The sequence below is a fragment of the Thermobia domestica genome, chromosome 16 (assembly GCF_964235325.1).
Source record: "Thermobia domestica chromosome 16, izTheDome1.hap1.1, whole genome shotgun sequence".
NCBI classification, from domain to species: Eukaryota; Metazoa; Arthropoda; class Insecta; order Zygentoma; family Lepismatidae; genus Thermobia; species Thermobia domestica.
In genome coordinates this window covers 68557483-68585280 of record NC_137469.1, presented here as the reverse complement: position 1 = coordinate 68585280, position 27798 = coordinate 68557483, and the positions used below count along the sequence as shown (strand labels likewise).

Here is a 27798-nt window from a genome sequence, read left to right as displayed (position 1 = left end):
TTCATTTTCATGGTTAACATGAAATACGACGATGATTCAGAAAGCAATGCCTCCAAGCTGATACTTTTATTGTGTTTGACAGATAGTACCGATATACAGTGAAACCTCTCTAAAGCGGACAGCCGTGGGGAATCAAAAATTGTCCGCCAAGGTCCGGACCGGATTGAGAGGTGTCCGCCTTAGAGAGGTTTCAATATCTTCTTACGTAAATTAGTAGAAGGTATTGTGCAATTAGAAAAATATTTTTGCATGAATCATGTATTTACAAATATTACCAAAATGTTGCTGTACTTGTATTATCTTGCGCCATTCAATACTCTATGTTCGAGGCACAACATGGAAATAAGATGTTATAGTTCTCTGCTCTTTACACGTTTTCGGCGTATTGCTTTAATTTGTGAGTTAATTACAGTCCAGTAATGACTTTTGAGACAATATGCGTACCCGCGGGCAAAAAATACCAAACTTGTCTTTTGCTTAGTTAGAGATTCCAGCGGACAGTAAAATGACTTTAACCCCAACTTCCCAAACGGTGGGCAACTGTCAATCACTTTTGTATCTAAAACAAGTTGGGTGAGAGTAGAATGCAAGCAAAGAACATGAGGATGTTGTTAAACGGACACCTTTCCTCTTGAGCAGACAGTTGAGGGGGCAAAATGTTGTCACACTCTCATGTGCTTCCTTGCTGACACACGTATGAATCACAAAAAATGTTTTATTTTTTACTGTACTTTTCAACTTATTTCTAGAGAAAGTGTCCGTAATACGGAGGTAAATAATACCTATAAAAGACAGGAAAGACTGTCCGTGTCCGTACTAGAGAGTGTCCGCTTTAGAGAGGTTTTCGAATGTGCATTTTCCTATTACAGTGTTTGGGGATTACAAAATATGTCCGTTATGGGAGGTGTCCGCTTTATAGAGGTGTCCGTTAGTAGAGGTTTCACTGTAGCTATCAGTGGAAAGCTTGTAATGTCAGCTACAAATGGTGGCATTATTTTGCAACATAGCCCCCGCCCCTATTACGAGCAACATACTTGCACCAACGCGAAACAAGGTTTTTCATGCAGTGGGCGAAGAATTGTGGTGGCTGCCAACGACACCATTGCCGTACTGCTGCTTCCAGCTCCACGTCATAGTTGTAGCCTTGGCTCTTAAGGCGATCCTTAAGTTTGGGGAAGAGCCAAAAATCGCAGGACGCAAGATCCGGACTATAGGCAGGATAAGACACAATGTCAAGAACACTTTGAGGGATAACTTTTTTTTTGGCGGAGGAGAGAACGTGTGGAAGTACTCCATCGACTGACGCTTCGTTTCCGGGTCGTAATGGTGTATCCATGACTGGGCGCACAACCTTCCGCAGTCAGAAAGTCAATGGCAGCCCGCTGTTTCAACCGGACGTCACCACTGTATGCCACTACTCTGGAACGAGAAGAGATAGGAAGGTCAAACAAGTGACATTCTATAGCTCAAACATCAGTGTATGAATGATAAACAATTCGGAACTATTGGCCAATAGTGGGCTTGGAGGCATTACTTTCTGAATCATCCTCGTACGTTAGTTTTAAAAGCTAAAAATTATGCTTGGTGAGAAATCAGAATTCCGGGACTTTCCCTTCGCTACGTGCCATTATTATATATAGAGGAGGGAGGTATAAATGTGAAAACGTGAGGGTAATGTAGAAACGTAATGTATGTTGACTGCAGAGAGTTTTACCCTAGCAGCGATTGCCGTAAACAATCACCCTCGTCCCCCTTGGTCACGCCACAACTTTATGAAGTAGTCGGCCAGTGTAGTTAATGGTGGTGCGTCGATTGTTGTTTACACATTTTCGTGAAGTTTCTGGAGATAAGTGTGTAGTATCATTGAGTCTAACGTATAATAGATGTAGTGTAATACATGCCAGAGTATTGTGAAAGGGAGTTATTGGGAAGATATTGGTGGATTTCAATCAAATCACAAGCAAACGTGTTTTAAACTTAACTCGTACAATTCAGTTTGGCTACAGTGCGGGTAACTTGGAAACATGTGGATGAGGAAAATATGGAAACGTTTCCACATTTCCCTCATCCTAACGTCCATTGCATTGTTTTATTATTAGTAAATAATTTATTGAAGATAACACACATCGAAGAATCATTATCTAAGAATACGACTAGACCTAAACAGAAGCCGCCTGTAGCCGGTAAGAAAACTAGAAAAATGCCCGAAGTTTCTCCTCCAATTTTTTTTTTTTAAAAGAACTACAGTTCAATAAGGAGTCGGATACTGACGAGTCCAAAAAATCCGTCGGTCTATCTTCAGGAGAGCCCGATCTCGATCTTCCAGTTGGAGTAGAAGAGCCCACCGAAAAAGATGCCCTGTGCATATTTTGTGGAAATCCATTTTCGAAAGATATGCTTGGTGAACTATGGATTCAATGTCAATTATGTGAGGAATTGAGTCACTCTGAGTGTGCCTGTGTGGAAACAGACATTTATGTTTGTGATTTCTGCAAATAGAACTTACCTACATAACATCCTTGTCTGTTGACAACAAAACCAGTAAATCGAAATTTGTTTACTTAGTAACTTTCTAATCATTTAAAAATTTTTGTTATCTTTGTTTCATCTACAGATCATGATTTATGTGATTAAAGTCATATCTACTATGTTCTAACAACTTTGTGTGTCTACACATTAATTTACTGTAATTTTAGGGTGTTTCCACATTATCCTCAGTTTTTAAAAAATCGAAATATGCTAGTACATGTGCAAATATCTTTTTATTTTTTACGTACAGGGTTTTTGCACTTGCGAATTATGGTCCCATATTTCTAACATTCTAAGGCATTTTGGGGCAATTTTCCACGTTAAATTAACGATTCACTGCTTTTTTACAAATTAACTACAAACTAAGTTTCCACATTTGCACCCTCTCCTCTCTCTCTCTCTCTCTCTCTCTCTCTCTCTCTCTCTCTCTCTCTATATATATATATATATATATATATATATATATATATATATATAATCACGTTAAGAACATTCTTTAAAAAGACCCTCATCTCTTCAAGAAGCCCTGTAGAACAAAGTGTAATATACAGTATTAGTTATCCCTTTGAATCAGTTGCATTGTTGTATAGCATCCGTTTACAATCTGGTTAGAACGCAAGCAGACCTAAATTTTCTGCTTAATACGAAGATACATAAATATATTTTGGTACAGATATCGGTTATTGATCAATTTTTATTTATGATAGAGAAAACTCATATTTCGTCTTAAAATTAAAAAAAAAAAAAACTTTCAGAATTTGTAACGTTAACTTTTTTGGGGGCTATATCTTCTCTATGTCAGATTTATATTATTGTAACTATTATTTGAAAAGGCAGAAGAAATACAAGCGCATAAACAGTAGCGAAAACGCGAGGCCCGATTTGGAAACATAAATCGTTTGTTATATACAATACTGCTAGTCTTTGTCGTTGTTCTCTTGCAGTAGGAGAAACTACAACTTAAATTTTCTTCTGGAACTGTTCCACATTACATCAACTATCCCTCAGGTACGGTATACTCAATGGTTGGAGAAGGAAGAAATGTGAAATCGCGCCAGGCAGTCTCTCCGTCTGTGTAATGTCTTTGTTTCTTTCTTATTTTTTTTATTCCTTCCACTTCGCTTCTTGTGTTTGCAATAAGACGACGCGACAACTTCTTCCCCCATTTCGCCTCGTTTCCCGTTTTCAGTCTTACAGAAACAGTGCTGCCATCTTCGGTAAAATTCGAAACGTCCGGTTTCTGTAGAGTACGAATATAAATACGAGGGACACTCCAAAAGTAAAGTAATTTGGATTTGAGATTAACGTCCTGTTCATCAGCGAGGTTATATGAGACGTAGACCTACAGCTTAACGTGGGATCCGAACCACATGAGTTTCAATCACCTTTGAACCCGGGTCTCCCGCGTCAAAGGTGCGTACGCTGTCCACGTAACCACTAGGGAACTCTCCCAAAAGTAAAGACTGATTTTTTTTTAATGTCGTTCTAACTCATCAAACATTTTTGGACTGTGTTCATATACATGTCACCTGAGATAATCCTTACAGATAGAAGTCTGGTAGAGTGAGATCAGGGTATCGTAAAGGCCAGATGCCACGAAAGATAATGCTATTCATAAGTACTAGTGCTATTCATGCCCTCGAGTAATGCTATGGATGCTTGTTGTATGTTCGTTGTGGCACCATCCTGTTGGAAGCAAGCATCTTTAATTGAAGCATCTCAAATCATAGCATATTTCAGTGAATTCAGAGAGAGAATAAAAAGGAGAAATCTGAAGTTTGTTCCTGGACTTAAGTATTGTTCCGTTTCCAAACCAGTTTCCCAGCATTATAGTGAAACAATGGAGAAAATTAGTCTTTCAATATACTGTATGTCATATTCTGTATAGCACTTGATTCCACGCGATTGCACAGACAGACAAAGGCTAAGATGTTAAAACCGAACTTTTCTTAAACAGAAGGTTGGGGCGTCGGTTAGATAGGACAATGGTTCTCAACCTTTTTTTTCGACTGATTACACATTTTACTGAACATCCAGGACATTGCAACACATTTGTTCGATATTTTTTATTATAAATAATAATAATAATGTCTATTATAATAGTGAAACCTATTATTATTTATAAATACTCTATATAGCACTGAGCATTATTGCTACTGCTAGAGGTGTTGACTGGTACAGTGTGTCTCAATTTTAACCAATTATTATTAAATTCTTCATGATTTTTAAATTCTAAAATTTCGCGACACACCTTAGGGGACTGCATGACACGCCAGTGTGTCGCGACATATCGGTTGAGAACCACTGAAGTAGGAGATCGCCGCGGTGGCTCAGTGGTAGAGCGTTCACCTCTGGTGCTTGGGGTCCCGGGTTCGATCCCAGCCCCCGCCAAGTGAACTTTGTGGTGGACAATTACCGTGTGCGTGGGTTTTCTCGGGGTTCTCCCACTTTCTTCATTCCACCATTTCATTCATTACTCATCATCACCGTCTCCTTTAGCCTAACCGGCATAACCGTGGGACGTAAAACTCAAAGATTTCATTTCATTTTTTTCCAAGAGTGATCGCAGTACGTTACTTGGCGCACGCGGGTTAGTTTGCGAAATGGCATCGAAGCAGGAGAAAGCGCAATGCTTAGACATTCTCCGAGCTACCAAGGGGGCACACGTTGAAGTGACCTAACGTAAGTGGTCTTTAAAAAAAAACTTGTAATACCAACCTATGTAACTGACCAGTATTTTCATTATTATATCAAACGGTTCTTCTGTAATACATTTTTGTAATCAGGGCAAGACTTTATGCTCACCCTGTATTATATAAATAAATATTGGCAGTATATAACTCATTTCAACACCATATATTTCTTAGATATTTTAACGATTATTGTTACATAATTATTTATATATAGTCTTCTTTACAAAAATTATTTACGCACAAGCGGGCGGGTCGTGCAGTGGCGTTATTTCAGATTTTGCCAAATGGGGACAAGATCCACAACTGACAAAATTTTTCACGTTTTTTTAATTAATATATTATATGCAATCGATAAAATGCATAGCATGTACTTCTCGAACTCGGGGTGGGGGCAAATGCCACCCTTCACCTTTCCAAATGACGCCTTGCTTCGAAGAACATCATTCATAGAAGGGCTAAATGTACATTCACAGAAGGGCTTGATAAGTTTTAACTCATTTCTTAAACTAAGTTCTTAACCACATTTTTTGACATACCTCGTGGTTCTTCAGCTCCATCATATTTTGGAATAAATTGTTAAAATGGAAGTGGTTTAGTGAACTACCAAACATGGTGATTGGTATTATGTAGTCATTTTAGGAACACACCGTTGGTGGTGTTTCGCGCACAGTTTTCAAACAATTCACAGATTTTTTCTTATTAAACAGAAATGACTATGAGTGATAAAGTATGTAGTATAAAATATTGTAATGCAATGTAATGGTGGAGTTGGTACACGGGTTTTGTTCGTTTCCTCACCTTTTTATTACAACAAGTTTTATACAAGTAATATGCTACATATAAGTAGATCCTTTATACAATAGTTATTTCTCCAAGAAATTGGATTTGCTGCTCGAAGCAGCGCGGAGGTAGATTGGTGCCTCCTGCCCAGTGCAACCCTGAGACGAAATTAACCTCTTTCTCGAAGCAGCGCTGAGATGGGTTGGTGTTTCCTGCCCAATGCAGCGCGGAGAGGAAATGAACCTCCTGCCTAGTGTAGCACGGAGGTAAGGTAATATCTCCTGCCCAGTGCAACGCAGAGATAGGAACCCCTTGCTCAAGCAGACTAGATGCAAGGTTAGAGAGTCTCTCCTGCCCACAGCAGTGCGAAGATAGGAATGATCAGCTGAAACTGATGGTTTCTTGGTCTCGATGTGCCCTTTTATAGCCGTCCTTTGGAAAAAGAACCTGTGAAGGTTTGTCGGAGTCCTTCGTGGTTCTTCGTGTCCTTCTTCGTACTTCTTCGTACGTGGTTTCTATCGGCTGCTTGATGATCCTCGTGGAGAAGCACATGCTGTTGTTTATAAACATGAAGGGATATTGCAATATTTATTAATGGTTAGTTAGTAGTAGTTCTTCTATATTCGTGTGGACAGATGGTTAGCAAATATGTCTTTGATTCATATGGTCCTGAATCAATTCCTTATGGGAATAGTATTTTGCGTGTGATCCAGTATTGTGAAGGAACTAGAGATACTAATATTGTGAACTAGCGAAATCCGTTCTAGGAAGGTGAAAACAATGCCGCTGAAAGATCGTTACATGCAGTATTTCTCCCAGGCACTTTCACGCTGTAGCTGTCTCCCTCCCGGAGATGGTTCTTCGCTCCACCCTGGAGTTAAGATAAATTAAATTACGATTACGAGTTTCTTTTGTGCAGCACACGTTCTTTACCAAAAGAGTGTCCCAGTGCAGCCCTTTATATTTTGTTTCCACCCCCTTCGGACAAAATTTTCTTAAAGTAACCCCCCTAATTACACCACCCAACTAAATGCAGTTTAATCAGCCATTGTGAGCTTGTATCAGAAGTTAAATTACAACTTAATGTAGCATTCAAACCATATTAACTTCCATATGGGAATTGAAACCAAAATTTCCCGTATCAGAGGTGCGAACGCTAATGACTTGTCACAAAGAAGCTTCCTCTTCGTGAGCTGGACTGTAGCACCAAGGAGCTTTAACTTCGATTGTTTTTATCCCATATCTTCTAATGAGTTTTTCAAATGGTATATTTATTTCTGTATATACTTTTTATTAAATATTTCAGTTTTCAACGAACGTTGAAAGTACGTTACTGAATTCTCTATGTCTGTGTGTCTGTCTGTCTGTTATTTGCGATTTTTTTCAATTTTCCATTCGATAGAAAATCCGAAACTATCTGAGAAAGTGATGGAATTTTTCGCGTAACTCTTACCATTCCCCAAAATATTGGCCAAAACATTGACGATTTCCGAAAATTTATGGACCCATATCTCGGGAACTGTAAGTCACAGAGAGATTATATTGCTTGCTGTTACTCAGTACCTAAAAGGATAGTAAACAGTTTGGTGCCGATGTTAACTGGTGGCCAGTGGCAAGTTGGGTAAAGGCCACCGGTTACTATTTGGTACCAAAATATTCACCATCCTCTTAGGTATTGATCAACACCAATATGATTTCTCTGTGAATTACCGTTCCCGAGCTATTGGCCAAAAAATAGATCCGATTTCGGGAGATTTAAGGAGCCATAATCTCGGGAACCGTAAGTCGTAGAGAGATCATACTGGTTTTAGTCAGTACCTAAGAGAATGGTGAATATTTTGGTACCAAATAATAACCGGTGGCCACTGGTTAACTGGCCACCGTTCCCCAGATAGTGGCCAAAAGGTTCGAATTTTGGGAGATTTAAAGAGCTATATCTCGGGAATCGTAAGTCATAGAGAGATGATATTTTGCGAATTTTTGCGAGAAACAGAAGAAGGTGCGGATAAAAATATTTACTTTTACATGTAGGAACACAGTTATCCTTCCCGCTCCATCTCTCCATTCTTTTTAAGTTCGTTCTGGTAATGCTCTTGGAGCATTCTCAACTGAAGGGTAAGGGGAAAAAGAAGGAATGTCACAAAACTACATTTTCGAGAAAATGGCGTTTTAATATTGAAGATCGCGTAAAAAGAATAGGGTTAGTTAAATCTTTTGCCCCTTTTTACGTGGACATTTCTACATTACGCACGCCTGGTATATACAGTCAAATAGTACCAAGAGTCACCAACAGATAGGACAAAGCACCCGAAAAAGCACATACGTACATGGACATTCCTTGTTTTTTTCCCTTACCATTCACTGTTTTTTTATAGAACAGTTACAGCTTATTAAATTCTGGTAATAAAGAAGCTGAACATTAAATCCAATACAAAATGTTATATAATGGAAGTAAGAAGCAAAACTTCAAAAAAAGAAAAAAGAAAGAAATTAATCAGTTAGATGGTTGAGTTGTTGAAGAGAAACGTAAAGTTGTTGTTGTTACTCGTATTGCAACTCAACATTTTTTTTCTTTCTTTCTTCTTGAAGCTTTTTGGTCACTTAAGTTGCTGTGATGAAGCGTTGAAGCTGTCGTAAAATACAGATGAATGTTATTTTCTCATAGTTTGGACACATGGGCTGGCCGTTAAAGGAAATGAGCTTGAGGGAACTAAACCGTAAATTCCAGTCAAACCAACCACTTCCTTCAAGTTGTGTAAACTTTAGCCATTCCACGTAAAACGGAAGATTAGTGTGTTTTCTGCAGACTTAACTTTCTCTTAAATACAGGCAGTAAGTTCTATGAAGAAAAAGCAATGTACACAATTCATGCCGGGTTTTCTTAACCAAAAAACTGTATATATATATATATATATATATATATATATACAGTGATGCCTATTTTCGTAACTACTCTTTCTTAATTGACCCACTTCCTAGATTTAACGCTACATGGCATTTTATGTATACATCAGGTAATAAGATCATTTACCTGAGATCCCAAAATGGACTCCATCGCCCCGCCACAACGTAATCATGGCGGTGGCGTGTTAACGGATAATCGATGAGGCACATCTGTTGTTCTACAGTACCTTCCACCGTCGATGAATTCAGTGCAATTAACCTGGGCTGCGAGACATTAACGAGAACAAATTAAAAGGCATTGGGTACAGTCTGTCTCTCCCGTTCACTTTTTTTCTCTCTCTCTCTTATCCTTTTGAACTATTTTCATCTACAAACCTAGTTTTAAAAAAAGAGGGAAAAAGGTTAATGTAGTTCGCAGTGTTGCCAATACTTCAGATACTAAGGTTTCCAGAAGTCTCTCTGACGTTCATTTTATTTTGTTTTGATTGCGGTCTTAATTAGATTTTGTGGTTAGCCCATCAAATATTTGTTGAATTGAGTTAGTTAGAGTTCAACTTGTCTTTGCAGCACCGGGGCTATATGCGTTGTGAATCTACAGTTTAACGTAAGAGCCACACATCTTGTAGGGGTGCACACGAGACAAGATTTGTGGCTGTCTCGTCTCGAAACTGTGCTGTAAAAGTGATGTCTCGACTCGAAAAATGTATATTTCTCTATTGGAAGAGCCGTGTCTCGACTCGAATTTTGTCAGGAAAATCCTGTCTCGACTCGTCTCGTGCGCATCCCTAACAACTTGAATTTCGAGCTGGTCTCGATCACAGATCTTTTGCATTGAAGGCTGTCACACTGACAATCTAAGCCATAAGAAACCTCTAATTAAGTTAGGCAGTGAATGTATGCATTAGTTTTCAAAAATGAATTGGATTAAATATTGTAAAAAGAGGAAAATAAATCTTTCAGTGTTAGGATTTACATCCCACAGTTATGTTTCCTAAGCTAAGTTCGCAGATGATTAATGAAAGTCAAAATTGTAAAAGAATAAGTGGAATGTAAATGTGGGAGGAAACAAGAGAAAATCCGTGGATATAATGTTGTTCGTCACATATACATATGGCCTAGGATAAAACAAAAGATTCGTCACACCAGAGGTGAGCGCACTACATGTATATTCGAAATACTCTATGGTATCGCGGCAACTCTGTTGTAGAGTGCTCAGCCCTGGTGCGTGGAGTTCCTGGTTCAAACCCAGGTGGGGTTTCTGGTGGAAAAACACTATATGTGTGTGTTTTCTCGAGTTTTTTTCGTTTTCTCACACTTTCTTCATTCCACCATTTCGTTCATAACCATCACCATCGTCTCTTTTATTCTCGGAGTATAAAAGTGGAATATTAAGCTAAGAAAAATATATTCCATCAGTGTGTCTGTTACGGACAATATGATAGTTGCTGAAATATGACGAAGGAACATGATTTTGAGATCGGACGAATAGAATATAGAGCAAAGGAGAGAAGAGGGGCTCAAAGTAGGGGCACAGAAGAAAGCAAGGATTGGTAGTGACACGGATCCACGAGTAGCGATCTACAAAACCACCGATTAAGTCATCGATGTTATTTACCTGTCACCACTGTAATTTGGTGTTTGCTTTTTGTTCTCCCTGTGTGATTTACTGCGAATGAGACCTGCAATATGTGACGTCATAGAACATCAAGTTGGAAAATTACTAGTTTACAGTTTTTAGATAGAGAAAGTAATAGGAATTACTAAGCAAATTTATAAACTAAGAAAAATAATACTAGTCATCTTGGATGCAAAATGGATTAAAAGGATGACACTCTCCAATCTCGCTGAATCACTTGCCATTCAGCAGTATGAAATCGACCTTGATTCAGGGATAGAAGGAAAAAGAATCACTGGTTTAAAAAAAAAATCATAATGTCCTTCTTTAAAAGGCACATCCCAAAATGAATTCAAAGAGTGATACACTCTATGTAGTGAGGCTTCTGGAGGAATCACTGGCCTTTGCGCACAATGGAACCGACCCAGATACAGCAAAAGAACGAAAAACAAACACTGGTCTAAGAAAAAAACCATAATGTTCTTCTTGAAAAGGCACACTTGAAAATAAATTTAAAAAATGACACACTGTACGCAGTGAGGTTTCTGGCAAAATCATTGGCCTTTGCGCACAATGGAACCGAAGCGGATTCAGGAATGGAAGGAAAAAACACTATCTTAAAATATCATAATGTTTTTGAAAAGGCACGTCCCAAAATGAATTAAAAGAGTGGCACTATGCATTCTACGCAGTGAGACTTCTGTCGGAACCACTGGTCTTGGCGCTCAATGAAATAGATCCGAAGGCAGGAAATAGAAAAGTGAAAATTGCCGTGAAAAAAGCCAGTGTGATCTGTAATGTTCTCTTTGGAGTTGCATATCCTCGAAATGAAGTAGAAAGATGACACTTTTGCAGTTAGGTGTCTGACGGGCCCACTGGTCTTTGCGCGCAATAGAAATGACCTAGATGTAGTAAATAAAGAAGAGAAAACTGGTAACCGTACTATATAATATGCAAATAAAATTTCTCGTTATGTTCATAAAATTTTCCAACTGGCATTTATTTTAAATTTTGTTTACAATTTCATGCTCTTTTTTTATGGAAAAATACACATTTTATTGCTTTGCTGGAAGCTAGTATTTATATTATTTCAGTAGTCTAATATTCCTAATTTTCATGATCAAATAATAGAAAGCTTAAGTAGGTCAAATTGGTGCTTATAATTTAAGTGTTTACAACATCCTTAGCCCTTATTAAAAAATAAACACGATAAAATCTATGATGCTCTATCCTCTCCGATTATAAGAATGTAATATACTTTTTATTGACATTTATAGATCCTCTCATACACAGTGTTACTAATATTAACAGCTTTTCCTGGGACTTTCAAATGTTTTCATAGACAAAGAGAAGATGAAAATGGAATAGAAAATGCTAATTAAATTGTTCTTCACAAGAACTCTGAGACGAAGGATTTAATGCTGAACTAAACATGTTCTCAAATTCCACACCTAGATAAGGACCTTTATTTTAATGAAAATATTGTAATTCAACGAACTTAAAAAGTTGATTACTGAATTCTCCATGTCTCTGTGTGTGTTCTTTGATTTTTTTTTTTTCAATTTTGAGCCCTTCATTCGATAGAGTATCAAAAACTATCTCAAAAAGTGATGGAATTTTTCGCATCACTCTTACCATTCCCGAGATATTGGCCCAAAAAGTTCGGATTTCGGGAAATTTAAGGATGCATATCTCATGAACTGTAAGTCATAGAGAGATGATACTGTTTTAATTTTTCAATTTTGAGCATGTGTCTTCTTAAAATAACATACCGTAGAATGGTTTAAAAGAACTCTTAAACAAAACATGGGGTAAAATTTAGTACTCAAGGAAATTATAAATGGATGTATATATTACAAGAGTTGTTTGATGAGCATAATAATAAAATACACATACAACAATTGGTATAAAGCCTGTAAAAGTTAATAAGAAAAATTACTTGTTTTTAAGCTCGTTCTAGCAATACTCTTGGAACATTCTCAATTTGATACAAAATTTCTGCTGTATCAAATGTAGATATAAGAAACGTTACTCGAAAGAAAATAGTATATTCGTATATTGTTGTATACAAATTTATAGAAGTGCATAGTCTCCGAAATTTCCTTGTTACATTTACAATTTTGAAGCTAATTCCGATTTTCAGCAAAATTTCGTCTTGGAAAAGAGGAGAATTTCTCCTCCCATTGGCAACATTGTATAGATAGCTCTACAGGACAGGAGCGATAGTGGTGTTTCCCTTCCGAGGCAACTTCCGCTATTAGTCTTCGCTAGCACAAGGGTTCCCGTTTATTACCTACAGTAGACTTTCTCCCATGCAAAGTTTGCCTAGTAAGGGATTTTTTTGTTTTTGTTTTTGTTTGTTTGTTCTAAACAAATGAAGTAGTTAAGAACAAAAGTTGGTAAAGGAGAATTAAGGTAATTAACAAAAACAGATAAGTTTCTTCCCATTCAACTTTCCGTTCAGTCATCATTCACCTTTTATCCACTCTGTGTGTAGTACCATGTTTTAATAGTGTATTCGTTCTAAATTAACGAGGTGAGAGCTAAGTTTTGGTTTCCAGATATCCTCTCAACTTCCTTCCGAAAAAGTAACGTTCAGCAGCCTAAGTCTAGAACGTCGATAACTCGATGTGTGTTTCTTTAGTTTCTTTCTTTTTATTAGAACTTAAGACAGAACATGAAATATAGTACGCAATTTGGTTTATCTTCTATCTCCCACTAAAATAGAACTTCATTTTTATTTATTTCGCAATGTGATTTTTCTTGGCAGCTTTACAGTTACGGTTACGCACTGCCCGATATTCCAATTCATTGCTTCCACCAATGAATGCCATTGACTATGACAAAGGAAATAAAAACAACTATTAAATACGCAATTTTTAAATTAAAGAAATTTTGTGGTATTCAGAGAGAATTCGTTAATGATGCGTTAGTTACGTGATTAGTTAGTGTCGTATTACCTCTGTACTAAGAAGGATGTACTTTTTAGTATTCAGATTCAGCTTGGAGTTCAGCAAATAAGTTGATTTGGGTATAATTAGCTACTATAACCCCAATACTTCGAGTGAGAAAAATAAATGTGGCAACTGCGGAAATCTAGACGTGCGCATACGTAGCAAGGATCTTATAAAATAGAGGATATGCCCTTACAACAAAATCTTGAAGCCATACGTCACAGTTTTGCCACCCCTACTCTGCCCACTCCGCCCAATAGGATCGCAATGTTTTGAGCCAACAATCATGGCAGAAACGAAAGTAGCCAATCAGACGATGGTAGAAACGAGAGTAGCTAATCAGACGTGCCGATGCTCCGTTGTTTTTTGGTTTCACCGATTTAATAGGATAAAGATACATATGGTCAGATCCTCTATTTATAACATCCTTGATACGTAGTCTGTAAAAGTGAAAATGTATGAAATACTAAATTCCAAAGGTTTTCCTTGTGGTTTGACATTAAAACAATTTATAAATGGTTACGAAATCAAATTATGATTAACGTATTCATTTCTGAGGGATATATTTGAGGGGGAATAAGTAGAAGTCCATTAATATTAGCAACAATACAAGGATTAAGTTGTAATTTTAATTTTCGGCAGAACTGGAATTTTTCTGCCCATCTCTCAGCGTTCACTTTAAGAAACAGTTCTGCTATTGTTGAAAACTGGACTTACTAGCTGTTTCATATCACCCAATCAGATGAAAGAAAAGAAAGACAAGTAATTAACTGTCTTGTATTCTCATAATGTAAGTTTATTGTGGCTAAACCAAGTAAGTATTGTGCTAAGTTTATTGTGCTCTCATTTAATTAGTCATATGTGATTAACTTAGTAAACTACTACGTGCTAGTCAGAGATTCTGAATACACTTCTGATAACCATGCATTGGTCAAACTTTTAGTATGGCGCTAATCATACGTCAAAACGATTCTGCATAGGGCGCATTATGTTTTGTTATAAATAAATAGAAAACGTAAACAAGTGAATTTATTTTCAAATTGTGAAACTACGATAGCCTTCCAAACTATTGAAATTCAATATGCAAATCAGATATTATTATTTACTCGTATCAGGCACAATTGCTTTGAATGGAAGAATAAGAGAGGAAAAGGGACCCCAATCTTTTGATGCTGAATCCATACCAAAATCAATTTCTTCAGTCATGGTCGTCCGCAAAGGGGGAGGGGGCACTTGCCGCCTTGGAAAAAAATCTGAAAGTGACTCTGTCTCCACTGAAACCTGTTTATGTTGGCCACCATCGCTTCCATTGCAAAACAGCAAATGCATGTATTTGAAACATAAACAAAAATCGTTCTGAAGGTTGACGGAATAGGATTCACCGTGTAGAGAACAGACATTTAGCATTTCTAGACAGTTTCACATTCACACCACAGATACCTAAAGGCATTTTAAAAAATCAAATTTAATTCAAATGTACTTGTATTTATTGTTCACCCCCGTCAGAATATCCTGGTCAGAATATATATATATAGGGTGTTTCAAAACAACACCGACAACGTTTGGGAGGTGATTCCTGACACCAAGATAAGACAAAAAGTATAGATCAACCTGGGTGCACAAATGCTTCCTTTCGGAGTTATAGGTTGCCGAAAACATGAAAAAGTGAACTTGAATTGCCCGTAGCTCCAAAACTATGAGACCTACCGTAGTCAGGTCAAGACTTCACTTAGGAACTAATATGTGCCCTACCCGAAAGTAAATGTTCCAGAATCCTAAGGTACTCACGCAACAATTTTTATAGAGGGAGTTTGGCTACGGGCGTTTAATTGGAAGTACTCACCAACTACCTCTATGAATACTGTTGCGGAAGTACCGTGGGATTCCGAAACTTGGGTATTTGGATATGGCACATACTAGTTCCTAAATGAAGTCTTGACCCGACTACAGTATGCACCATAGGTTTGGAGCTATGGGCTTTTTAAAGTTCGCTTTTTCATGTTTTCGGCAGCCTATGACTCCGAAAGGAAGCATTTGTGCATCCAGGTTGATCTATACATTTTGTCTTATCTTGGTGTCAGGAATCACCTCCCAAACGTTGTCTGTGTTGTTTTGAAACATCCTGTATATATTCATTTACACACTTATAAATAAGTTTGTATTCTTCTAAGGAAATGATTTTATAGTTATTTAATAGATATTTTATAGTTTATAGTTTATTTTATATCTTATATTTATATCGTATATTTATATCTTATAGTTTTTATAGTTTAATTTTTGCTACCGTGTACTTTTATTTGTACTTCGCGTCAAGAAACTTACTGGGAGAATAGTTGACCGAAAAGTGAGCATGAGTGGTTTTAACCCATCTTTATGTTATGAATTCGAGCGTAAACGTAGCTTAATTATTATTATTTGGAACGTTGGTTGTTTAACTTACCTAAAAAAGCGTGAGTGTCAGCATGGGAGTGAGTAGCTTTATTTCTCAAAAATCTTTTTTTTTTTAAAGTATGAGATAATCGTGAATTTTAGCTCAATTTTTCATTTCGAATGCGAATTGATCTTAACTCCTTTTTAAATTATGAGCTACACCATGAACTTAGCTCGATTGTTTATTTCAAATGTAACTTGAGCTCACATCCATTTTATTATTATTATTATTATTATTATTATTATTATTATTATTATTATTATTATTATTATTATTATTATTATTATTATTATTATTATTATTAGATTAGCGTGAACATAGCGGGGTTATTCGTTTAGGAATAAATTGAACTCAGGTCTTATTTCTAAATTATAAGATTAGCATAAATTTAGTCCGATTATTCATTTCTAACGTAAATCGAGATTTACTTCTTTTTAGACTTCCAAATTATATTATGCATAAGTATTATTGAATGGCTTTGTTTGTCTGCTGACAGGTACCAGAGCAAAAAAAAAAAAAAAATGCTTAGAGATAGAAATAGAGTTTCTTGCAATCTATTCAGCGTCCCAAGGATAGGTTCTATCTCCTTTGTTAACTCTATTCAAACCGGAAGTGGTTTGCATTAATCACTTCGGTTTCAACGTTTCTCGCAATAGAATGAGAAGCGTAACCAAATAATGAGAACCGGTTTTTGCAAACGATTTAGTCTCTCAAGGCAATGTATCATGACTACTCCTAACTACCACACCGGAAGTTGTTCAAATTTAATATTACTTCCGGTTTCAATGTTGATTTTCACAGAGCAAATATGGTAAAAGATAGACTGTCGAGATTCGGTTTTCTGCTATTGATTCAGCGTCCCTAGAATAAGTTCGATCTTCTCTATTAACCTTCTATTTAAACCGGAAGTGGTTAAAATTAACCATTTCCAGTTTTAACGTTTATCTTTATAGAACGAAAGCGGTAACAAATAGCGATAAGCGGTTTTCTGCAGACGATTCAGGCCGTCAAGAGAACATACCATCGCAACCCGAAACTCTCTACCAAAACCAAAAGCAGTTGAAATTCACTACTGCTTCAAGTTTCAATACTGATTTCCACATAGCAAAAATGGTCAGAGATATCGAGATGCTGTTTTTTTGCAATTGATTCAGCTTTCCAAGATTAAATTCCACCTTCTCCATTAACCCTCTATTCAAATCGCAAGTGGTTCATATTAACCATTTCCGGTTTCAGCACTTTTCGCCATAGAACAAGAATGGTAATAGATAGCGACAAGTAGTTTTGATACAATCGGTTTAGAGTATCTAGAGAACATATTGTCTCGACAACACACTATCAAAACCGGAAGTGGCTTTAATTTACTACTATTTCCGGTTTTAATACTGATTTCCATAGAACAAAAAGGGTAAAAGATATCGAGGTGCAGTTTCTTTCAATCGATTTAGCTTCCGAAGAGTAGGTTTTATCTCCTCCTTTAGTCATGTATTGAATCCAGAAGTTATTAAAATTAACTATTTCTGGTTTCAACCCTTATCACCATAGAATAAAAACAGTAAGACATAGCTAGTAATGACTGATGATTCAGCATCCGAGGAACAGAGTCTATCTTTGATCTTATTAATCTATTGCAACCAGTTGTTATAGATGTACTGCTTGAAGTTAGAGTATTGAATCCTATAGTTTGTAAGTCTACTGTAGTTTCAGACTGTGAAACGAAACTCACTTGTTAAATTATAAGACAAGCATGAACTTAGCTTGATTATTCATTTCGGATGTAAATTGAACTTATGTCCTTTCTAAATTGAAATGAGTGAACTTAACTCAATTTTTAAATTTAAATAACTGGGCTTATTCAACGCTGAGATAGACTTTGCATTCAAATTTCTTTAGATGAAGTTCTTAAAAAAATGTTTTTCCCAATTAATTTCATTGACAACTAATACATGAACTTCTGTGCTTACAAACGAATTTCATCTATTTAAATATTCGAAATCCAGCCTCTATAAACCTTTATCTTAATACTATCTTCAGTAGATATATTGACAATATATTTCTCTTCAGTAAGTTCACCATCATACCCTGACTTTCTAAGTCTGAAATATATTACATTTCGATTTATTTCTATTGTTTCGAAGCAGTATAAATTATATGACACTCATAGAATTTCTGATGGTCCGTTTGACGGTTCATCCCAGTTATTCTTCTTCCTTACTGAAGTAAATGACTTATGCAAGCATCTCTCTCTCTCTCTCTCTCTCTCTTTCCTGACACCTACACGTAATATTGGCATCGAGGGAATTGTGTGTCCTACGTTCAACTTGAATCCCACCTCATTATTTAAGGGCAGAAAACAGCTCGTTACATTCATTGGATAACAAGTGAGTCGAGTTCTCTTTACGTTCCTTTTTTTTTTCTTTCATACTATGCGCATTTTCAAACTAGAGCAAAATCCTTTGTATAAATCTTGCTTTTGGTATTCGGCGTTCTCATAGTAAATCCCAAGAGTTTCGTATGGGAACTTGTGAACTTCTCAGCTTTTAGATCGTCTTTCGTTTCTTTACTAGAGAAAAGGGACTATGCCCCATTCGACCCCTCTTCTTTCTCAGCAGCGATTGTCTTTTTCTGTTCTCGCCCTTTGACCAATGTTGCCAAATCAGATACTTTATGCTCAAAATCCAGTAATTTTTCGATTGAACTTGTCAGAGAAAAAAAAGATATTGTACTTAATGTAATATCCTTAATGTGAAAGATTCACTCATATCGACAAATGCTTGGTTGAAGTTTAACCTGTCTTGACATTACCGAGTCTATTTGAGACGTGGATCTACAGTTTAAGTTGTCATTCGAATGTGTTCAAATTTCAAGGTTCTTCCATTGGGAACCGAACCCGGCACCCTGTGCACCAAGTATGCGTACGATAGCCGCTAGACCAGTGGGAAGGACAATGAATGACAGAAGCAAAGAGTGAATACATTTCGAAAGTCAAAATCTGACATCAAATTCCAGTAGATTGTTCACTGGAGTGTGCAGTGGCTTTTCATTAGGAATATACTGGATTTCAACAGGAACGGTACTTGATCTTATGAACACCCAGATAGATATTTCTGATAGCGTAGCACAAACTTCCGTATACCCTCTGTGTAAAAATCTGCCGCTTGAGAGTGCAGTCAGTCCAGAATTGATGGCTTCGGCATTTCACTGTCGTTGAAACATTTTGATGCAAGATACTTTGACAGGCGAACAAAAAAAAAAAAAAAAAAAAAAAAAAATCACTGGGGGCAAATCCGGAGCTGTAAGAGGAATAATTAAATAGTTCCCTTCGAAATCTTTTAATTATCTCAAAAGAACGAGTAGCTGTGTGTGGGCGGACGTTGTCATGGATCAGAAGAATTCCAGCGTAGCATTCCTTTTCACTGATTCTGAATGGTACGTCGCAGATTATTCAGTATTTGGGAATACACACCTGCTGCAATTGTTCGTCCTTTTTCCAATAATTACACACAAATCACACTCTTTTGGTCCCAAAACACATTTGCCATGATTTTGTGAACTGATGGTGTTTGTTTGAAGTTCTTCGCTTTAGGAAAACTAGAGTGCCACCATTGCATTGACTACTGCTTCAACACAGTGGCATATGATATCCAAGTTTCATCCCCCGTCACTATGTGAGAAAAGACGTCATCCTCGTCCTTTCTCAACGGGCCAAAAATTCACTTGCAACTGTCATTCTTTGCCTTTTGTGAGGATCTGTCAACATTTTTGGCTCCCACTTCGCACACAACTTGTGATCACCCAGCTTCTCAGACACAATTCGATGCACTGTTTTCACGTAAACCAGGGATTGAATCGAACTTTCTTGTTAACGCGTTCCACCAGAACCCAATTCTGCGTAAAAAATTATTGGCCATTTTTGACATGCCTCTTGTTATATTTCAGTTCGGAGAGGTGGGCCGAATTCCAGGGAAGGCAGATAACAAATACCACATTCTTTTTGGTTTTCTTTACAGTCATACAGGTTTGAAGAACTGATCAAATTAGTTAGCAGATACTGGTAGAAAGAAGTGCTCAACTCCTGCAGCTACAATCCATGAAAAACTATGACTAGCCAGATGTAGCACGTTCAGCGTAGCGATGTGAGTTCAGTGCATCAGCTCTCATGTGTCATTATTTCTGACTCTCCGGACCTGAATTCGCTACTTCTTAATTCACATAGTTCCCCAATTGCCTCATGATGATGAATAAACTAAATGAAATTTTTCAGTGTTATGTCTCTCAATTATGCCTTGTAATGCTAAGGGAGATGATGATAATGAAGTAAGTGGTGTAATGAACAAAGGGGAGAAACATGATAGCATGGGCAAATGCTCACAATGCCCACTTGGCGCGAGCTGGGATCAACCCAGGGACTTCACGCACCAGAGCCGAGCAACCTGTTTCTTTTCGATGCTCTTACTCGCACCCGTAGATGGTACTTTTTGATGCTTATGCTAACGAGAAAGAGACCCTCCTCCAAAAAGAAGAAGAATGCATCACATAACAAATTTGTTGTAAACTTATTTAAAATTAAAGCGAGCTTTTGTGAAGTAAGTTTTGCTTTTAACATATCTGTACACAAGGGCGCCCATCCAGGGGGGCAAGTTGGGGAGCTCGTCCCCACCTAGAGGAAATTGTACTTCAGAATATCGAAAACCCAATAGAATTTTTACATTACTTACAGCAAAATTTGAAACTATATTTGAAACGTCGTTTATACTTGCCCCCTCTTGGAAACCACAACATGGGCGCCCTTGTCTGTACAATGCTTGTGATAAATTATATGAAAAGTCGTATTATCGGGGATCACAAATGACGTGTACTGCATATTAGCAGAATCAATTTTTTGATATCACTATACTAAGAGGGGAGTAGACTTTAGCGTTACAATCTTTAAGTTTTACGCCCCACGCATATGCCGGTTAGGCTAAAGGAGACGGTGATGATGAGAAATGAATGAAGAACGTGGGAGGAAACGGGAGAACTCCGAGGAAACCCACGCACACGGTGTTTATCAACCAGAAAGTTCACTTGGCGAAAGCTGGGATCGAGAGGTGAACGCTCTATCACTGAGCCACCGCGGCCCTAGACTTACGTGTGTCAGCTGCTTCACTATACTGCTGGTCTACAGTGTGGATTTATGCATATACTTTGAATAGTATAGTTGAATAAAATTTACAAATTTTAATAACAGTTCTCACACTTCTGTTTACCATACAAGCAGCTGTTTTTGTTCTTTTATTAAATACAATATGAGCCTACTTTTTTCTTTTCTATAAAGTTTTATCACTTTATATGTACTTCTTCTAATATCTAAATGCATTACTTTGTTGTGTGATTTTTATTTTCATTTTCATTTTTCACTTCAAATCACAACAATCACTTGAACGATACTATAGCATTACAAATCATGTGTTGACTTTTAGTGCTCGCATGTTCTGGCCAACCTGTAAAGTAATGCATAAAAGTATTCATACCTCCCCTCCCTACAACTCCTTCAAGCAATAACAGCATATAAACACACAATAGGGACTCCACAAAACAAACCCAGTCAGTCGTCATATAGGTAACAAATAGTTAAGTTACAATATGTGTCTATGATTATCGTCATATTGATAGTGTTGCCAACTTTTAAGAACATATCCCTAAACATTGCTAACCGTAGGGATAGATTTCGTAAATTGGTAAAAAACGTAGGGATTTAAAAAAAGAAACTGAATGAATTAAAATGAAGTTCTATTAACCGACGTACTGGTAATATTAATTTGCCAAAATCGCCGTGCTTCAAACCAGACCCGTATCCACGGAGATCTAGGGGCCGGGACCTCCCTAAATTTTTGCTGCCCTCCCTAAAAGTTTCACAGTAGGCTTGCAAATAACTATAATATGGTAATGAACTATATTACAGTTGGATCGGGCCCCACCTAACTTCTACCGCCCCTTACATTTTTTGGCTGGCTACTGGCCTGCTTCACACAATCATGCTAAATGGTAATTGTACCTAAATTACCAACACTGGTTTCCATCGACTTAAGATTCTAACTTCCGAGAAGAAGGAAGAAAAGTACCGTAGAAATTGAGTTGATTGTGATGAACTTACTTTAAGTTGTATAACATTAAGACGAAGATGGAAAACAATTGGGACCTGAGCTTCTTAGTTTAGAACTGCTTTAGTCTCAAATTCCTCCCTGAATGCACAAGAAAGAGGCTGTGGAACTTTCAACATAACAGATCAGCACATATTTTTCTGTGAGGAAAGCCAGTATAAAATTTCTCTTATTCTTCAAAGAGATTCGAAACCAGTTATACTGGACAAGAGCTGTATGTGAAATACAATATCATCTTTCAATGTTTTTTAGAGAATAAAAAGGCATCGGCATGCATAAAGACTTTCTGGTGAGTAAAAGTTCGTTCAATAATAATATCTACGTAAATTGATTTCCCTTTGGGAATTTTTGCTTAAAGGTATCGGCATTTTAACTTAGTTGCAGGGAGTTACCAAAATATTATTGGCAACACTGGATATCTATATTGTTCTATTTTGTCGTATAGGTAGCAGTGAAATCACCGCCAATGAAGTTATTCTTTGTCTGTGCAGGTGCTATAGTCTATAACTTCTGTTCAACTAAGCACAAACAAGCAGTCGCTACGAGTTTTCTGTGTCGTCGGTTTGAATGTTCATCGTAATTTTCATTCTATAGATTTGTCCAGTGGCGTACACAGAATTTCATGGTGAGGTTCAAACACTTAATCTCTTAACTTTTCAAGGCAAGATGACTTTGATTCGGATGGTCCTTCGATTTATGAGTTTTTTTTTTAAGTATCGCCCCCTAAAATAGTTCCATATCAGATCATAATAACTCATGAGAAAAATTAGGTGCCCCAAGCGACCTCAAGTTTTCAATGCATTTATAATATACATTATGAGCCAAGATACCTTACGTGTTTGCTAAGTTAATAAACATATATTGTGACGGTAATAACATTAAATAATTAGAGATAAATTGGAAATAAGGCAGAGAGTTCTTTGTGGTGGAGAGCACCCCAAAATGTGTCCCAAGACCTCTTAAAAATTTTGGACCTGCATCCAAGATGGTGGACCTCAAGGTAGACCTCATGATGTCACTAGGCTGTACCAGAGATGTCGTGGGTCAGTGAAAACTTGACCCATGATCCACTGACCCACCTTGATTCAATCTGATCTACAACCCACAGAAACCCATCATCATCAACTCTGACCCATGATCCATTGACCCACCACCCACCGTGATCCAATCTGACCTACAACCCACAAAAACCCATCATCATCAACTCTGACCCATGATCCACTGACCCACCACACACCGTGATCCAATCTGACGTACAACCCACAAAAACCCATCATCATCAACCCATGATCCACACCGCGCTCTCCACTGACACTTGTAATAAAACAAGGCTGTAAAATTATCACTAATCGGAGTTTGAATTTCTGCGGTCAATCGCTGAAGCACCGCTCCGTTACAATACCAGTGGATCTGACCTTTATGGTTTAAAATGGTAAAGTATTTATTATGGGCTATATTACGATGAATTTCAGTTTATTATCATATACAATTATTTCCTTGTTGAATTACAGATACTTTTCAGTGGAAAATAGGATCAATTTTGAAAGTTTCAAATCCAGGTAAAGCAAGTCAACGTAAAGGAAAAAAAATGTACAAAAATCGAGTGTCTCGAAAGCCAAGTAGTAGGTTCTGTTGCTATCATTACAATTACAAATATCAATATCCAAAAGCCCCTGAAGTTATTTTTTCACTTAGGTATACTCACTTCAGATAAGTAAATAGAAACAAATGGAAAACGAAGAAAAATGAAAGCCTTGAAATTAAAACGTAGACAAATTCATCAGTGTTCAGAACATGCTGTATACAATGCACTGAGCAGTGTGGGTCGGTGGGTCGTAGTGGGTCACGGTGGGTGGTGGGTCACAGTGTGTCCCGTCCTGTTGACCCAAAACCCACTGACCTACTCCATCTCTGTACTATACAATAATAGATGCGGTTCTACCTTCATTACCCCTATCCAATACATGGTCACACTCTTCTAGCCGTTCTAAACTTGCAGGTTGCTTTTGAATCATATTGTATATTGTAAATGCATTGAAATCTTGAGGTCGCTTGGGGCACCATTTAATATTATTGAATTGTGTTTTCTTTTTTCTCATAAGTTACTTTCATATGATATGGGACCATTTTAGAAGGATGAGAATCAAAGCCTTATAAGTCAAAAAATATCTTGCTCAAGGGAGTTGAATACGACCCCTCGCGTACACCAGTGCAGTTGTCAGAATTTTGGTACTGCCATGTTCTTGCCACTAAGAAAACGACTCTCTTACCACCGTAATGAACCATCCTTTTGTTTATTAAGCCTCGTACAGTTGGTTACTTATTCTTCTTCACTCATATTGTTGGTACCGCATAATTGTAACATTTTATGAATCATTTTTTGGCAACACTGTTCCTTGCCTAGCTTTTGTGTAATAAGAAAAAAAAGGAAAGAAAAATGGAAAAGAAAAGATTGAAGATATGATTCTCCTTGTTCTGAGCGCTTCCTTTATCTGGAACAGTGCCAAGATATCCTAGTTTCCCTTTTGCCGCTTTTGCTAGAAGAACTAGCATAGGAAAAAGAAGAAGAAGAAGCTGAAATCTTCGGTCAGCGACCAGCATTCTTTTCCCGCTTCCCCATTGTCTTCTTCTTCTTCTTCTTTTTTACTTCACGGTTTCTTGTTCGCCCGTTTTAGAATCGTCTTCACGCCACTCTAGTGAATTTTGATTACTCGCTGAAGGAGACGGTGCTAAATTCCAAAACCTTTTCACACCTTCAGAGTATCATATTTTCTCGCCATTTAACTAAAGAACGATATCAGTTTTTTTCATTTTTTAATAATAAAAGAAGAAAATAATTTTAGCCTACATATTAAAGTGCTTTTATTTTACATGGCTTCATTCGAGTTCACTCTCCTTGTATGCTGTACGGATCAAATTTTCTATTTTTTTAACCCTTTTCTACCTACATGATTTTGTGAGAGGTTTTTATGCAAATTAGTTTGCGATAACAGTACAGTACTCCATGGATTTTGGCGTGGGCACATACATTAATTAGGCCATTATTATTATTATTATTATTATTATTATTATTATTATTATTATTATTATTATTATTATTATTATTATTATTATTATTATTATTATTATTATTGGGTACAAAACTTCAGCTTCTGTTCATTATAAAGCTAAAGTTGTGCTTAATTAAGAGCTCGATTGTTTACTTGTTGTACGAGGGGTGATCGGAAAGTAAGATTACAAAGCCTGCAGTGAAACGTGTATATATGATTTCATACAACCAATACAGGCAATAGATAGTACGTGCATTAGGTTATTTTTCGACGTAGTTCCCATATCGGTTGAAGCACTTGTCGCATTGTGGGATAAGTTTGAAGATTCCTCTCCTGGTAAAATTACTGTCCTTGCGTGTTCAGCCACATTGTCACGAAGTGTTTCACCTCATTCTCTGAAGCGAAGCGACGGCCTCCTAGGTACTCCTTCAAGTGCGGGAAGAGGTGAGTTGCTTGGAGCGAGGTCCGCGCTCTAGGGAGGGTAGTAGATGATATTCCACCGAAACTACTTCAACTGCAGTTCTCGTGCCGGTGAATTTCAGCCACGGTTACATGTTTCGCCCACAGGAATCAAATATCTAAACGGACTTCTTCGCGAGACCAGTTTTCCAAACGAGTTGCTATTTGTGTTTACATGCAACTACTGCCGTAGGTGGTAGGTGGCTGAAACTGTACAGTTGCCAACTCGATGTATTAAAATTACCGCACACCCCTCATTCCTCTATAACAGACAAAGCTCCAGAAATATTTGCCTTGTAACCTTAGTTTCTGATCCTCCCTCGTGATAATGAAGAGCAAACCATGTTTATGTTCAGTATCATCAATAACCAGTTTTCAAATAGTGAGACAATATAGTTGCAGTTAAATCATCACTATAGCATCTGTGGTTTTTGCCCATCGTGGTGATTGTCTATTCGTGAATTTCATGTCTTTCCCCCGAAAGAAAAAATGCGGTGACTTTTGCACTAAAAGAATTGGTCTTGCTCGATGGCACAATACTAATTACAGGAGAATGAATTGTTACATTTCTAACAGATAATATTAAACGTCATTGCATTTAAATCTTGCACTATTAATACGGACCCAGAGTTACAGTTTGAAGTTACTGCACTGAAACAATTTATTATACACCGGAACTTTGAAGATACCAAAATTAGTACTATAATTCCTCCACTCTTGAGCACAGCACTTGAAAACGACAACTATGGTGGATACAAAGTAAAAGAACATTTACTAGGATACATAGTAAAGGATACACCTGAAAGATGTCAAGAGACAATTGGTTGTGATTTGAAGTCGATTTTGCTCTTCGTGTACGCGATACAATAAAAACTAAAAACAAGTATTGGAAGTTTGCACTGTTACAGTACATTACCAGCTAAGTTAAGTTAATCGTGAACATTTAAGAACATAAGCATAAACAGTTTTTTGGTCCTCCGGGCCGGAAGGAGGAACGTTGTGCCAAGAAAGAAAGAATAAGTGAATCATTCAAACATTTGTATTGACTATGTGTGTGTAAAGACAGTGAGTGTTAAGAATCAAAAGCAAAATTGACCTAGTGGACTTAACACGTAAGCGCCTACGCATTCAGCTGTGCATTGCAATCTGCAGGAAAACAAAGGAGACATATAGCAGTCACGTAGCTAAGTATGTTTCTTTCTTTTTACTTTTGTAAAGGTCTGTTGTTATAAGGACTTCAGGTAGAAATATCACAAGTAGTGGATTCAAATACAAATTCTCTTATAAAGGCAAGAGGCTAGCTAAAGCTTCCCGTACAAGAATGAAAACATTTGTTGAACAACTTGGAGCAGACGATGATGTAATGCAAATTAAAGTCAGGTGTGCACGTTTACCCAATATATTCAAAGAATATGATGAAGTGCAAAAACAGCTTGAATTAAAGGATGAAAACAATGAATACATACAGGATAGAGAGAGAGTTGTTTGAAGCTACTTACTACGATACTCTTGCAAAAATGACGTCAATTGTTGAAACAGCTGAAAAGGCTAGTAATAGCAATAGAAGTTCGTCAGGTGATTCAACCGCGAATACAGAATGTCTAAAATTACCAGTCAAATCTACCAACATTTAAAGATCAAGTTATAGATTTCAGACATTTTCATGATACCTTCAGTAGTTTGCTTGTAAACAATCAGAGTTTAGATGATTTTCAAAGATTTCCCTAATTGTTGTCCTCATTATCAGGTGAAGCAAGCAAATTAGTTGAGAATATACCAGTGACAGGTGAAAATTTCAAACTTGCTTGGGAAATGATATGCAAAAGATACAATAATCCAAAGCTAATAGCAACTGCTCATGTAAAGGCATTGTTTTCATTACCGACTGTCAGTAAAGATTCAGTGACGAACTTAAGGACATTATTAAATCAAACTATAAGTAACGTAAATGTACTTAAGGCGTTAAAGTTAAATACTTCTTTGGAGGATATATTGTTATCGCAGCTAGTTTTGGAAAAGCTAGATGAACGAACATGTAAAGATTTTGAAAATCAAACAAATAGGGTACAGTGTGTTAGTTTAGAAGAACTTCGTGAGTTTTTAGAAAATAAATGCCAGGCCTTAGAATTGGTAAAGTCTACACAATCAAAGTCGCATCTCAATAAATCTAATGTTGCCAAGGAAGTAAAAAATGCTTGAAAATCTTATGTGGGTACTAATATTTTGTGTTCTTTTTGTCA

General features: G+C 37.1%; 1 protein-coding gene across 1 annotated transcript in view; it reads left to right on the top strand.

The window, feature by feature from the left end:
- LOC145673136 (pikachurin-like) overlaps positions 1-27798 on the top strand; it is a 322467-nt gene that overhangs the window by 210458 nt on the left and 84211 nt on the right. The window lies entirely within an intron of this gene.